A 15,347-nucleotide genomic window follows, 5' to 3' on the forward strand; every position below is an offset into this window, starting at 1 on the left:
GCCAAGGTCTGTGCCACCACGGGAGGCCTATGTCTTGCCATGGTTAATAGCCCATGTGTTTCAGAGCATTGATACTAAAGTAGAGGTTGCTTAACTACAAGAGTCAATCTGATTATTTGAATCATCTAGAAAAAAACTAAAAACTGAGGGTGACTTATGTCCCAGGAGAAACAAGGATTAAGCAAGATCGAATTGTGTTACTTGGAGTAGTAATAGCTTTTATAGCCACTCGACATAGTGATGTACACCTAAAATCCTAGTACTCTGGAAGTGGAGGCTGGAGGTTCACTGTAAGTTCAAGGCCAGCCTGATTTACTTAGAAAATTCCTGATTTACATAGCAAAGGCAATACAGTGAGACCCTTTCTCAAAGAAGGAACAATAACAACAAAAGATTTATTAAGTATAAATTCCTGGAATTTTCCATTTAATATTCATGAACTTCTGCTGATCATGAGTAGCTGAGACCATGAGAGGTACATCATAGAAGAAGGGAGGACTATTGTATAATCCAGACATTAAGAAAATACTAAGTATTGATTGACCTTGAGTCACTGTGTCTGTGCAGGAACTGTCCTCAGCTCTGTTATGATGAGGAGGTGAATGTTGAGAGGGACTGTAGAGGTTTGCCCAGTCACACAGGTGAACAGCAAATCTTCCATGTGGCCTCAGGCAGTTGGCTCACTGCATGTGCTATGCACTGCTTTCATTTCTCCATCTGCAAGGGCACTACTTACGCTGGGTTCAAATACTCCAGTTGCAATATAGGAAATTGCAGTTGTGCCTAAACTGACTCTTTAAAAAAGATAGAATAATTTTTTATTCCCATTTAAATTCCCACAAATTTCAGATATTTAGAGAAAAATATGCTGACAGAAAATGATTAGTAGCAGGAGTTCAAAAATTCTCAGAGAATACTATAATCATACTGAATTATATTTTAAGCAACTGTTTCTCCAATGCTGATGCAAAAATCTAATTATAGATTATATGTAGAATGTGGGAGCACACACACACATATCTTTTAAACCAAAACCTAGCTTATAGTATATATAAAATTATATACATGTGAGTTATATTTATAGCATGTATATTATATTATAAATTATATGTATAGATACATACATGTTTTTAAAATGTACATAACCAAATGCACATTCAAATGAAAGCACACATTCTACTTCTTTGGCATGGACAGACATCAAATGTTTAATATTATTGAAATTGTAAAATAATTTAATCTTCTCATTACAAGGGAGCTTCAAATTATTTTATTATTTAGTCTCTCACACTATCTAAAGTTTAAAAATGTCTATTCAGAGTCTAGTATAATGACATACACCTGTCAGGACAGCCTCTCAGGAGTCTGAGACCAAAGGCTTAGTCGAGCTCGTGGCTTTAAGACCAGCTTGAGCATCAGCAAGAATGTATACAAGAAAGAGAGAGAGAGAGAGAGGGAGGGGAGGAGGAAAGAAAGGAAAAATGTAAGTTCACTAGAACAAGCCAGCCCACATTTCAGACCCACCTGCTAACCTGAGGTTTGTTGGCAGCTGGTGGCTGCTGAGGGAGGAAAACCATCTTGCTTTGGGGGACTGGGAGGTTGCCCATTCTCCAGTGGGTGGTGCCTCGGCTGTCCATAGAAGGGTGTCGCTAACAGGACTTAGTGGGTTCTTTTCAGAAGGAGAAGGCCTGAAGTAGGGAGGAGGAGATGCTGACAGGGGAGTTGGAAGAGGAGCATGGAGATGGATCATGTATATAATGTATACAGCGATCACATTTCACTGTAGACATGTATGAAATTTTCAAAGAATAAATTAAAATGTGTATAACAAATGTAAAATAAAGATAATTCACTGGAAAAATCTGGTATATCTGGCCCTTTTGCTTTGAAAACTAGTTGATTATGAAATGGATTTTTTTTTCAGAGTTATGGAAACCAAATTTCAGTTACAACAGACATTTCTTCACCATGTTTTACTATGAGTGTTCCATGGGTTTGAATTTGGAGATGCTATTAGTCTAGCTATCCTGAGGAGTGAGCCATGTTTTTATTCTCTGAGCTACGATGTCATTTCTCATGTAAACTGCACCAACAGATGGGAGAATGGCCCATTCTTCCTGTGTGTTGTGGATATCGATTGTTTTCTTTTAAAAAATGGAAGGTTAATGCTTTCGCTGAGTCCACAGAAGAGATTCTGCTGAGAAGGGAATCTCATTTCCAGGAGCTCAGAGTTGAGACCAAAACTCTAAGCCGTGAAGTGGTTAGGCCTCTACAAGTAAAACTGAAGTTGAGCTCAAATGGAGGAAAATTCATGGATCTTTTTGGATTACATAAGCATTTTGATGGTTTACTCATAGCATAAGATAGTCATTTTCTGTTTTCAGTTTAAATAACAATATCTTCATTTTGAAGCTTAAGATACAAGGAACATCTAACTGAAAATGATATTATGTAAGTAAATTATGATTACATATTACAAACATTAAAAATAAAGATAATCTATCTGTCCTCATTGAGAGTATAGACTGTACTTTGTGGAATTTGTAAGCAGGAAATTATGTACTTTGTCTAATAGGACATATTTGTGGGTAAAGCTATAGTACCTTTCATAAGTAATTAAACTCACTTAAATCTCATGAGAGACTTCCTTGCTAAAAATAACTTAGTTGAGTCATGTGTTTTGATGCTGAGTTAACGTCCCATGAGTTGATGCAAAGGGAAATTATACAAATGTCATGTTTATAATTGTTCCTTGAAAAACTTGAACTACTCTGGGCTCACAGTCTGAGCTCAGACCAGCTATGACATCGCCATCAGCCTGTGCTCTTCCTCCACTGTACCCAAACAAAACAACATTCATTGGCAACGTTGGCTTACTCATTAAAAAATATACCAATTCTCTGCCTATGGTACAAATAACCTTACAAAGTATTTTTAATACAGGAAATTTACAAATAAAATTACTAGCAACAGTACTAGGAATCTACCACAGAAGATAGAAAGGGTTGAAAGGAACGAAACTTGTTTTATCTGAAAATCTGCTACATATATACAAAAATGTATACATTGTTCATTTTTCATATTTAAATAATCCTATGACTGAAACTTCCAAACTACCTCCTTCGTACAGAAGAAAATGCGTTTCCAGAGGTTTTGAATCTTTTGCTCCTGGACAAACAGCTGTCCAACTCCAGGGCAATTCCATTGCTGAGGCTCTGCTCATCTGAAGCTTCCGTTTAGTTTTTCTTTACTCTGCAGATGATATTTCTGTATTGGATAAATGTAATAAAGAATAAAGCAGTATTTATACTCCAGGATTTCATAAATTTACCCGCATGGTTGTCATCTAGGAGGATAAATGGCAAACCACGAAAGTCCATGATATGGTGGAGGACTCCTTCTACCAAAACAAAGCATTATTTTCTGTGACATCTGATTAAATATTGAGTTGTACTTCTACTTATACTCACAGGCTAGTGTTCTTCTCTTATTAAACCCAATTTCATGTGCTCACCACCCAAAAGTCAATAGTTTGGAAATGAAGTTGGTAGAGAATAAGGTTTATTCAAGGGCAAGTAGGCAGAAGAGAATTTTCATGGTTCAGGTCTCTCTGTCTGTGTCTGTCTGTCTGTCTGTCTGCTGCCTGTTTCTCTCTGTCTCTGTCTCAGTCTCTCTCCTCTCCTCTTCTTCCCCTCTCCCTCTCTCTCCTTCCCTCCCTCTCCTCCCTAAACAAAATATCACAATCATCCTCAGCCTCTGTGGCTAGTTTGTATAATTCTTTAGACACTATGTTATTATATTTCTGTAAGTTAAACCTCTCAGAAACCTATTTATTGTGTTAATTGATACATAAAATGAAAGAATAATGAGGGACACATGTTCTGAGTCATTTAGAGTTAACATCATGATTGTACACTGCTAACTTTATTTGAAATTTAAGAAAGCAAGGCAAAGAAAAGGAAGGGATGAACTGGAGAACGTTCTCTCTCCTTGGTACTTTAGGAGAATGCATCATCACCTGGAGTGGAGTCACTATGAAAACAAGACAAAGTGCCTTTACTTGGGTCATCATGCTTGTATTGGTTACTTTTCTACTACTGTGATAAAATACCATGAACAAGAGAACTTATAAAGAAAGACTTCATGTGGGCTTACAGTCCAGAGGGATGAGTCCATTTGGGCAGAAAAACAGGTGGCAAATGACAGGCATCCTGGCTTTATTTCATTAAATTATACCAGTTTTCAGCCCGACCCATTAATTTCCATTAAATACAAAGACATATCTTAAAGACAGATATATTCCTAATACAAAATACTTTCTCTTTCTTTATTTCTCCCTCTCTCCCTCCTTTCTTTCTTCTTTCCCCCTTCCTAAAAGCTCTTACTTGTTCAGTACACGACTTCACATTACTGTATTGTGTAACAATGGTCATGACTCTATAGAGTAGAGTGAAAAGGACATTTAACTATTTTTAATTGAGATTTTAATTTCTCAACTTACTTAAGCATTGCATTTATGAATTCATTTATCCATTAATCAGTGTTGTTGTCTTATTTTGTTTGTGTGGGTGTGATACAGTGAGAGACATTAAGCTCTGTAGCAGACCTATCAGCAATAGTATAAAAACTCAAAGGAAAGCATGATGTGTCTGTTCCATAATCTATGGAGAAAGTACCAACAAATCTGAAATGAATTAGTTAAAATGTGTGTTTCATCAATTCTCCATACTTCCTATTTTTATGAGATATAAAATTGCTTCGATGTTAAATGTACAAAGAATGTAAGCATATACTTATGCCTCTGTGGGTATGTATATTCTATACATACAACTCTAAATCTTTCTGTCATGCCTGTCATTTATCTAATAAAGTACATTGTTAATGTCTTCTTACTTATGTAGAGACTCCAGTAACAAAGCTACTACTTTGAAGGTGAAATAAATTATAGTAAATATATAATCCAAAATTGGACTAAAAAATAAACTTTAAGATGTTTGCTGTTTTTTTTTCTACTAGTATATAAATGGCTTCCATGAGTAAATTTAACATTTTTAAATACGAAGATGTTAATAGAATTGTATAAATAAACATTTTCTCACTAAATGCATCTAAAAGTGTAATCTCCATAAAGTACTGGGGATGAATTTCCAGTGAGGCCTCCCAAATGCTGAATATATATTTCTATCTTGTTTGGGTAGAAACTCTAAATTAGAGAGAGGTAGAGGCAGACCACTTCAGAGGTAGATGCTCTGTATCTTTAACAACCAGCTTGTTTATTTGGCTGAGATGACTTCATCAGTGTCATTTTATGGGTGCTTTGAAACCTGATGTGACTGTATTTGTTGTCTTGTAAGAACTTGTTTTGAGTCTCACACTGAAATATCCCAAGTGCAAGAGTATTACTGAGTCCTCACCACTGCAGCTATCCCAGGATGGCTGAGTGTGGAAAGGTGATGCACATGCACACAGGTCCTACACAACGCTGATGCACTATTCTTTGTACTTTCATAATTATTCTGATCAAGGCTTCTCTACCATGCAAGCTGGGCCCAGGACATAAAAGAAAAATGTCTGGTCTACTTGAAATGGTCCAAATATATAAATGTCCTTTAAGAAAAGAGAACAGTTGCTATATCCAGTGAGACTTTCTTGGAGAAAGTCAAGTATTCATTTGAGAGTGGTTATCAGTTGGAGACAGCTTCTAGGTTTGGAATGGGGGCATGTGTCTGCTTTCAGTTTTGGGGCCCCATAAGGTACAAACCCATGTGGGCTCTGTGCATGCAGTCTCAGTTCCTATGAGTTCATATGTGTTCCAGCCCTGGTGTGTCTAGATCTTGATTCTGCAGTGTCCTGCATCCCCTCTGGCTTTTCCAATTTTTCCTCCTTTTCTTCCACAGAGATCCCTCAGCTCTGAGGAGAGAGATTTGATGGAGACCTTACTTGGGGCTGAGTGGTCCAAGGTCTCTCACTGTCTGCATAATGTCTGGCTGTGGGTCTCTACATTTGTTCCCCTCTGCTGCAGGACGAAGCTTTTCTAATAAGGGCTGAGCAAGACACTGATCTATAATTATAGTAGAAGGTTGTTAGGATTCATTATGTTTCTTTAACAGAACAGTAGTATTTGGTTTTCCACTAGGTCAATGGCTTATCTAGTCTCAGATTCTAGGCTACCTGAGCAGTGTTGGGGATGGGTTCCACCTCATGGAGTGGGCCTTAAATCCAATCATATATTGGTTGATTAGTCCCACAAACTTTGTGCAGTAGCAGATCCTGCAAGCAGGTCATCCATTGTAGGTTGAAAAGTTTGTCACTGGGTTGGCTTTACCTTTCACCTTTGGTATCATGAATACTATAGTCAGTAGGGGTAAAGACTGAGGGTAGGTACCAGCTCAACTTCTCCACGTTCAATAAATTGTATAGGTGCTGTCTTCAGCAATAGGAACTTGCCATCAGTCTGTGGAGAGCAACCAATAGCTGTAAATGCCCAACACTGAAAGAACTCAGTGGCATTATTGGAGGTTCTTTATCTCATAATGCATTGTCGAGGCTTTATTCCCCTTTCAGGTCCTATGGTTCCGACCTGAACCATAGTAAACTATTAACAATAAAAATAAATCAATTTTAAGGTTTTCTTTCTAATGGGAATTCTGCATTTGCAAATGTATATGTTTCTGGGTTTCTTGAGCCTTTTCTTTGGCTCCTTTCCTTCAGTATCTTTTGTCCTATTTTGGTTTGTTTTTATTTCATCAAATTTTACTTTATTATTTTTTTATTTTCTTTTTTATTGAAAATAAATTCTTCCTTCCTACATACACCCTGACCACATTTTCTCCTCCCTCTGCTCCTCCCAGTTCTGCCTCACCTCCACCTCCCCTAGATCCACTCCTCCTTGTTTCTGCTTTAGAAAATGGCAGGCCTCCAAGAGATGGCAGCCAAACAGGACAAAACAAGATATGATAAGACAAGGCAAAAGCCCTCACACCAAGGCTGGATAAGGCATCCCAATAGGAGGAAAAGAGTCCCGAGAGCAGAGAAAAGAGTCAGAGGCACACCTGCTCCTGTCTGTATCCTAATGAGAGAGAAATAAAGTGTGTGGATTTGGGTGGGAGGGGAAGTGTTGAGGATCTGGGAGCAGAGAGGGGAGGAAAAACAATCAGAATATTTTGCATTTTTAAAAATCTGTTCTCTATTTAAAAATAAAATAAAATATTTTTAATAGAAAATAGAATAGGAAAATGATAGAGACTAGATGCTGTGCAGTTCTGACCGGCTGCTGCCCTGACCTTTGTACTTAATACTGTCATTCAAAGCAAGGAAGAGAATAAAACCTGATAAGGCTGTCTCTGCAAGGACTTACAGAGGGATAAGACTGTGGTCTGGAGAAACAACATAATGTTTTCTTTAACAGCCCAAAAAAGGAACCTGAGCCTCAGAGGAGGAACCACCTAGTATCAGCCTTCCTACCTCACCTGCTTCTAAATGACAACACTCAGATCACCCTCATCCATTTCAGGTCTAACAGGCTGATCCTGTGAGTTGTCATTCATTTCTGCATCTAAATGATTTCTAAGGACTTGTAAATGACTGTCCTTTTATCTCATGTTACTCTGTTCCCCACTGGAAACCACCCAATTCCAAGACATCATGTACAGCTGGCATTTATAGAAGGCACTGAAAACTGAAGGGATAATTTGAATAGTAGCTTTAAATTGAATATTATTTATCACTGTACTAAAATCCATTGATTTTGGCTCAATAGGAATTTTCTCTTGGTAAAAATTGCCCTATTTTCTTGAGACCAGCTGTTAATCCAAATCAGCAATGCCTTATTTTCTAGTTGCTGCCCTCCAATGTGGAAGACCCTTTAAAAGTAGAACCATTGATCTCTCTGTTCTTCATCCCTTCTCCAAATTAGGACTGAGAAATCATTACATATTCAAAATTACATTAAAATCCTGGGGTAAGCAACCCCTTATCTACCTGGGCTCTGTGACCTCTAGTAGCAGAAACTGACTGCATTTTCCCAAACATAGAGAATGTGGCACTCAATAGAGGTAGGTTTTCAGAGTGCTGCTAAGTGTTTAAGTGCCAGAAAGAGGTTATGAGAAGGGACCATGCACTCGGGAAAACACTGGGATGATCCCTTCCTAATGCTACTCTACAGTTTAGACCTTCCTTGTCAGTCAGAGGTCTAGGGGTTAAAAGTCTATTCCCTGGTGGGTGCTATTGAGAGATGGTGGAGCCTCTAGAAGAAGGGGCTTAATGGGGCACCACTAAGTTCCTGGGGTGACTGGTTTTGCTTGGCTGCATTCTCTCCACCATGACGTGCTTCCATTGTTCTGAAGCAGGAAGCCAGCTAATCATGGATTAGATCACCTAAGTCATAAGCCAGATAAATCTCTCCACTTTACCAATTAATTATCTCAAGTACTCAAGATGATACTGGAAAACTGACTAGCATACACTATAAACAAACATTAGTTCCAACTGAATCAAATTCTTATGAACCAGAGATACATCCTTAAATTCTTGAAAGAACATAAAATGATATCCTTTTATCTTGAGCGTGAAAATATTTCATAACTACATCCAAAAAGTGTGATCACACAGTAAACTATTAACAATAAAAATAAATCAATTTTAAGGTCTCTTTCTCATGAAAACAAATACATTAGGAAACCAGGAATAGTATCTCTTGTATGTTTGGATGATAAACACCTGATAACTGATAAACTGAGGATAACTCATATAAATATTACAACAAAAATATAGACAAAATAATTAATAGATACTTCATTGAAGGAAAACACAAATGAACAATGAAAATATAAGACTATGCTCAACTAGGGCCTATGCAATGGTTCAGCATTTAAAGTGACCACTGTTAAGCCTGAAGACCTGAGTTCACTCCTCACAGGTTGACCTCTGACCTCATGACACATGCACAAACATACCACACACATGCTAAATAAACATAATTTTAAAGGAACATACTCAACTACATTATTAATAAAAGAAATGCAATTAAGACCCCAAAGATATATATGATTGATAAATAGGTAGGTAGGTAGGTAGATAGATAGATAGATAGATAGATAGATAGATAGACAGAGATAGATAGAGGAGAATATGTGAAGAGTATATATTTTTCATATATATATGGTATTTGAATACTGTCTTTCTATGGTGCATGATAGCTTCACCTTGTTTGTTTTGGTGTTATGTTTCATAGCCCCATGTACCTCTAGATTCTCCAGGCTGTCAGAGAACACTGTATTTCTCACAGGCATGGGGACATCCTGGAAGCATGTAAGGGCACCAAAGGTGGTGAACATGCTATGAACTGATGTATCCTAGTGTAAAAGCCTTTTGTCTTCACTATAGGTCTTGCTTTTTAATGGTTGTGTGTGACATATTTGTTAAGTGGATTAATAATAATAAGACTGAAGACTTCAAGGAAATCCTATTGGAACATCACTGCTAAATAAAAAATATTGTCTTTTTTTACTATTATAATTTCTACTTTTGTTCAATTATTTTGTTACATTCTTCAAGAAAATATAATAGAATGCAAAAATGTTTGCATTGAGTATCTAGTCATAATAATAAAGTAATAAACACTAAAAGAAATTTTTAAAATTTTTATATTAAGCAGTATTATTGGTGTTCTATGAGGCAATTAAAGAAAGATTTCCAACCATGTTATACTCATTCTGTGTTTAAAAATAAAGCAAATATCTATTTTTTCTTCTCTGAGAAATATCTTGCTTAGGAAAATTAATTAAAGTCTAACCACTTCAGTGTGTGTGTTATCAGGCTCATTCTTGTTGAAGTGCAGTGTTTGTTAATGAACAATTAAAAGTATCATGCACAGTGTTTCCCATCGCACTGTGGGTGTCTAGTGTTTCACACCAGGGCAAGACACAGGATTGCCTAAAGGAAAGCCGGGCCCTGAGGACACATTTCCTTTGGAAAGGGTGGGAGGTGGGTCTGGATGCTATATGATGAGCATGAGAGGTCTAAATCACAAGGAAGTAAAACAAAAGCTTTAGACTTCTACAAAAGCAGTGACGGCTGTGAGTGTGTACCACTGGACGGAAGTGACAGACGTGAGTGTGCACCACTGGACGGAAGTGACAGGACGTGAGTGTGCACCACTGGACAAAAGTGACAGATGTGAGTGTGCACCACTGGAAGGAAGTGACAGATGTGAGTGTGCACCACTGGATGGAAGTGACAGGTGTGAGTGTGCACCACTGGACAAAAGTGACAGATGTGAGTGTGCACCACTGGACGGAAGTGACAGACGTGAGTGTGCACCACTGGAAGGAAGTGACAGACGTGAGTGTGCACCACTGGACAAAAGTGACAGACGTGAGTGTGCACCACTAGACAAAAGTGACAGATGTGAGTGTGCACCACTGGAAGGAAGTGACAGATGTGAGTGTGCACCACTGGAAGGAAGTGACAGATGTAAGTGTGCACCACTGGATGGAAGTGACAGGTGTGAGTGTGCACCACTGGACAAAAGTGACAGACGTGAGTGTGCACCACTGGACAGAAGTGACAGATGTGAGTGTGCACCACTGGACAGGAGTGACAGATGTGAGTGTGCACCACTTGAAGGAAGTGACAGATGTGAGTGTGCACCACTGGAAGGAAGTGACAGATGTGAGTGTGCACCACTGGACGGAAGTGACAGACGTGAGTGTGCACCACTGGACAGAAGTGACAGATGTGAGTGTGCACCACTGGACGGAAGTGACAGACGTGAGTGTGCACCACTGGAAGGAAGTGACAGACGTGAGTGTGCACCACTGGACAGAAATGACAGACGTGAGTGTGCACCACTGTTAATTATGACTCAGCTACACTAACAGTGACATTACCTCTTTTCTGCAATTTCAGGGATCTATTCGTCAACCCCCAGTGTAGGACAGGCACCCAGTCCACTTACTGTATAAGCAGGAAGCAATTAACATTATCGTTGATTATTGTAGAAGCTACATTGTGGGGATTCTGCACCAAGCTTGGCAAAGATGTCATAATCTGCAAGGTTTTCATGCTTCAAACGTAAGTCAACTCAGAGTTTTCATATAGGAGAAAAATGTGTCCCTTGCTGCACACAGAAAAAGAAAGATAAAAGAAGAAAAGCACAGTGCTTACATACAATTCTCCAGATATTACTCTGAGACCTTAACTAAGTATTACATCAATCTTAAAAATCAGAAATTTCATCTTTTAAGAGGTTTGTTTCTGTTTTGTGATTAATAGGAATAGTAATTTGAGGAAAGCTCAGTACTTTTGGTTTTAAATTGTTATCAGTTTTCATTTATTTACTTGAGGAGCGTGTGCCACTGGGTATGTGATAGTCAGTGGACAACTTGTAGGCATAGGTTCTCTCCTTCACTGGGCCAAGAGACAAGAGTCTTTTCTTGCTGAGCCATCTCACTGGCTCTTGAAACTATTTCTTTACTCATACACAATGACCTTGAAACTTTTAGTGTGGCATGGTGCCTCTAACTCAAACCATTTATTTCTCTTTTACTCACACCCAACTCCAAATCTAAACCTAAATATTTTGTTTCTGCAAGCTTCACATGCTCATTTCCATTCATCCATGTACCATCTAGAGTGGCCAACTGCATTTGTGAATTCTCAGGTTTTACATTCTTGCTCTGTTAGGGTGTGTATATGATGTACGCATATGTCCACACATGTATGTATAGGTACACTATGCTCATGTGGAGGCCACAAGTTGACAACAAGCATCTTCCGCTATTGTTCTCCCCTAAAATTTTAAAGCAAGTTCTTTCACTGAACCTGAAGTTGCTGTTTCATTTATATTAACTATCTAGCAAGTTCCTGGGATCCACCTGTGGCCTCTCCCTTAACCCCCTACTCCATACCTGGTGCTGGTGACAGGGCCCTGAACAAAAAAATAATCAAGGTATTGCAGTCTCAGAGAGCCAGCTCCAAGACCCACTCAGGGTCTGCAGAGAAATCCACGACAGTGGCAAGAACTAAACCTTTCTATCTGAGGGGTAAGGAAGGAACAGACACTCTTCTCTCTTTGTCTTTACACAGTTATATATTTCCTACAGAAAGCTTTAAACAATATAAGAGTTACATTCCAGGGTCATGCATATTGCATTTCTTGAGTAAACAATAAAAAACAGTGCTAATCTGATAACATACATGTCAACTTTCTGATTAGGAAAGCAGCTGTAGCTGTGAAGGAAGATCCAGCTATTTTTGCTGTTTTGCTAAGGAGAGAGCCCATAAAGGGGGTTAAAAAGTTAAATTATGGGGGAGCCTAGAAAATAGAGAAATTGTGCATTGTATTCTGTATTTATAAGTGTGATAAACATTCTAAGCTCTCATTTAAAAGTGTTGGTTTCTTTTGGACTTGGATTGTTGCACTCTCCGGGCAGCTGGGGTGTGGCTGGGAGTAAGTAACCATAGCAACACTCATCTGTCAGACAGGCTCCCTGGTGTGCAGGCTATAAAGCAAAGGCAAGAGGCACATAGCCCAGTGTTCGGCACTTTCTCAAGGGACAGTGACCTTAAAAGCATCCCAGTTCTTAAAATATATTCTCCTATCCTGTTTGCAATGCCAGATTAATTGCTATTCTGTCACCCAAGTAAATTTCAGGACCTAAACATAAACAAGTAGTTGGATAAACCTTGAGTCTTGTATCATATGACAGATTAGGATGCTGTGGATATCACTCTATGTAAATAAAACACTGATGGCCAATGACCAGGCAGGAGGTAGGTGGGACAAGGAGAGAGGAGAATTCTGGGAAGCGGAAGGCTGAGGGAGAGACTGCAGCCACCGCCAGGACAAGCAGCATGTAGAGACTCTGGTAAGCCACCAGCCACGTGGCAAGGTATAGATTTATAGAAATGGGTTAATTTAAGATAAAAGAGCAGTTAGCAAGAAGCCTGCCACGGCCATACAGTTTATAAGTGATATAAGCGTCTGAGTGATTATTTTATAAGTGGATTGTGGGACTGCGGGGCTTGGGGAACCTGGAGAGAAGCCCTCCAGCAACAAATGGCGCCCAACGGCTCGAGTTTCCACCTTAAACCTGAGAATATTTAATAACCAATTCTAAACAGAGCCAAAACCAGGTTCCTGCTTCTTGTCTCATATGAGCAGTTAGACGCCACAAAACGCAGGTTTGAACACTGGCGGGTTCCTGGCGAGTGCGTTTGACCGGCAGTATGGCGGGAATGAGGGGTCTGCCAGAGGCACATTATGCTGTGTAGTAGATTTAGTCTTTACTAGTATTTTTTTTAAAAAAAAGGTTTCTGGGCTACACGCTGCTTTGATAAAAGCTTAGACCCACTATTTCTGAGACTTGATGACTCCCAGAGCTGGCGGAAAACGTACCACTGCCATGTTGGGAAGCTGAAGTGGGCGGAGCCAGCAGCCACAGTGCCGTTTCAGGCTTACAATGGTACAGTTTAAAGCAATAGGCTCAAGGCTCAAGGTAATATAAAACATAAGCCACATAAAGATGGCTACCACACAGAGAATCTGGATTATGTTCTCTTTGATATTCATAACTAAAGAAAAACATTTGATTACAAAACCTGTTGAGTTATGCCAAAATGTATATTTTAAAGGTACCTTGACTTCAAAATTTGGATATAAGGATATGTTACTTTGGAAAAGAGGTTCTGCTTTTGTTTCCACAGAAAGCCAGAGGCTGTGGACTTGTTCCAGATTAAGATACATCAGGTTTCACCAGCCAAGACCCCCTGAAAGGACTCCGATGACACCATGGCCCAGATGATCCAACATCCAGATTGGTTTCCAGGCAACTGGTTCACACAATACAGCCTCACGGACTACCCCATAGGTCTAAAATTTTCTTTGCGTCCCCATAAGATACAGCGCCCCCTCCAGCAGGAAGTAGTAAGAGATGCTACGCCCAAATTCCCAAATATACCAAGCTGGCTTTAGAGGTGGAATTGGCTCACTCCCCCTCTAAACCCAGACATATTGCTTTAAAAAAAAAATGGTTAAGGGATTCTTGTGTCCCAAATCAGAAGAGCCCTCTGGTGTGGGACAGAGAAAAACCAATATTTTTATTTAAAACAGGTTGATTATAAATGTGATCTCTTTCTAAAAAAGAAAAGGGGATATGATATATAGGAGGATATGGAGATGATAAGATAAAAGGGTAGATTAATGAACCTACTTTTAAAGAATAACTTGTTTAAAATGTTTTACATTGGTATAGATTTTAGTTTATGTTTAAAATGTTTTACATTGGTATAAATTTTGGTTCATTGATACAAACTTGAAGTTAATTTTGTTATACTCTCTCTATATATGTATATATTTCTATTCTTGTTTGAGGTGTTGTGTTTATATAACTCATTTAAAATTGTAATGGATAATTAAAAAATAGATTAATAATTAGTCATCTATGATAATCATATCTGTAGCCATGTTAGTTAAGTCTTCTAGGTATACATAGATATATTTCAGATAGATAGGTAATCTTCAAACACTTCATAGACCTGGAAAATATGGCATTTAAATAACTTAGAATTCTGTTGACGTGAGACACAATTGCTCCTGGCTGCACCAATTTGATCCCGAGAGAATGTTGGGCTTCTAAGACATTTCCATTTGGAAGTTTGTCTTTTTGGCACAAAATGGCCTACTGGGCAAAGAACTGCCTTGCCTTGATGGCTGGCAGTACAAATGCAATGCTGTCCTTTCTAGACAAGCGGGACACAAGGAAAGCGACCACTGTACTCTGCCAAGACAGGGTAAGATGGTCTCTTAAAATTCCTGCTTCTAAAAATGGTCTGTCAGATACTCTAGGCCTGTAGCCAATTTGAATGCACCAACAATGCTGAGAAACATTAGGTGACTGTCCAGGCTGCCAGCTGTCTTGGTCTACTCTTGCAAGATTCCCGAAGTTGCTTGCATCCGTCTACCATTTCTCAGGTACATTATGTTCCTTCTCAGGTCTTTGATGTGGTTGAAGGCTAGATAGTCGTAATTTCCTCAGTTATGATAAAAGATAAGTTAGCTATAAAACCTTAAACTCACAAATATAAGATAGATAGGACATCTTCTTTAATATTGTAACTATAATTCTTGCTCGGTAATTGTTTTGTTATATGTAATTTTACCATGTTAAAGTTAAAACCTTCCTTTTTAAAAAAAAGAAGAAAGGGGAAGTGCTGTGGATATCACTCTATGTAAATAAAACACTGATGGCCAATGACCAGGCAGGAGGTAGGTGGGACAAGGAGAGAGGAGAATTCTGGGAAGCGGAAGGCTGAGGGAGAGACTGCAGCCACCGCCAGGACAAGCA

The 15,347-nt window shown here is 38.8% G+C and overlaps 1 protein-coding gene across 11 annotated transcripts in view; it reads left to right on the top strand.

Moving 5' to 3' along the window:
* Positions 1–15,347, top strand: part of Magi2 (membrane associated guanylate kinase, WW and PDZ domain containing 2) — a 1,425,274-nt gene that overhangs the window by 563,764 nt on the left and 846,163 nt on the right. The window lies entirely within an intron of this gene.

Source organism: Peromyscus leucopus, chromosome 3, assembly GCF_004664715.2.
Source record: "Peromyscus leucopus breed LL Stock chromosome 3, UCI_PerLeu_2.1, whole genome shotgun sequence".
Classification (NCBI taxonomy): Eukaryota; Metazoa; Chordata; class Mammalia; order Rodentia; family Cricetidae; genus Peromyscus; species Peromyscus leucopus.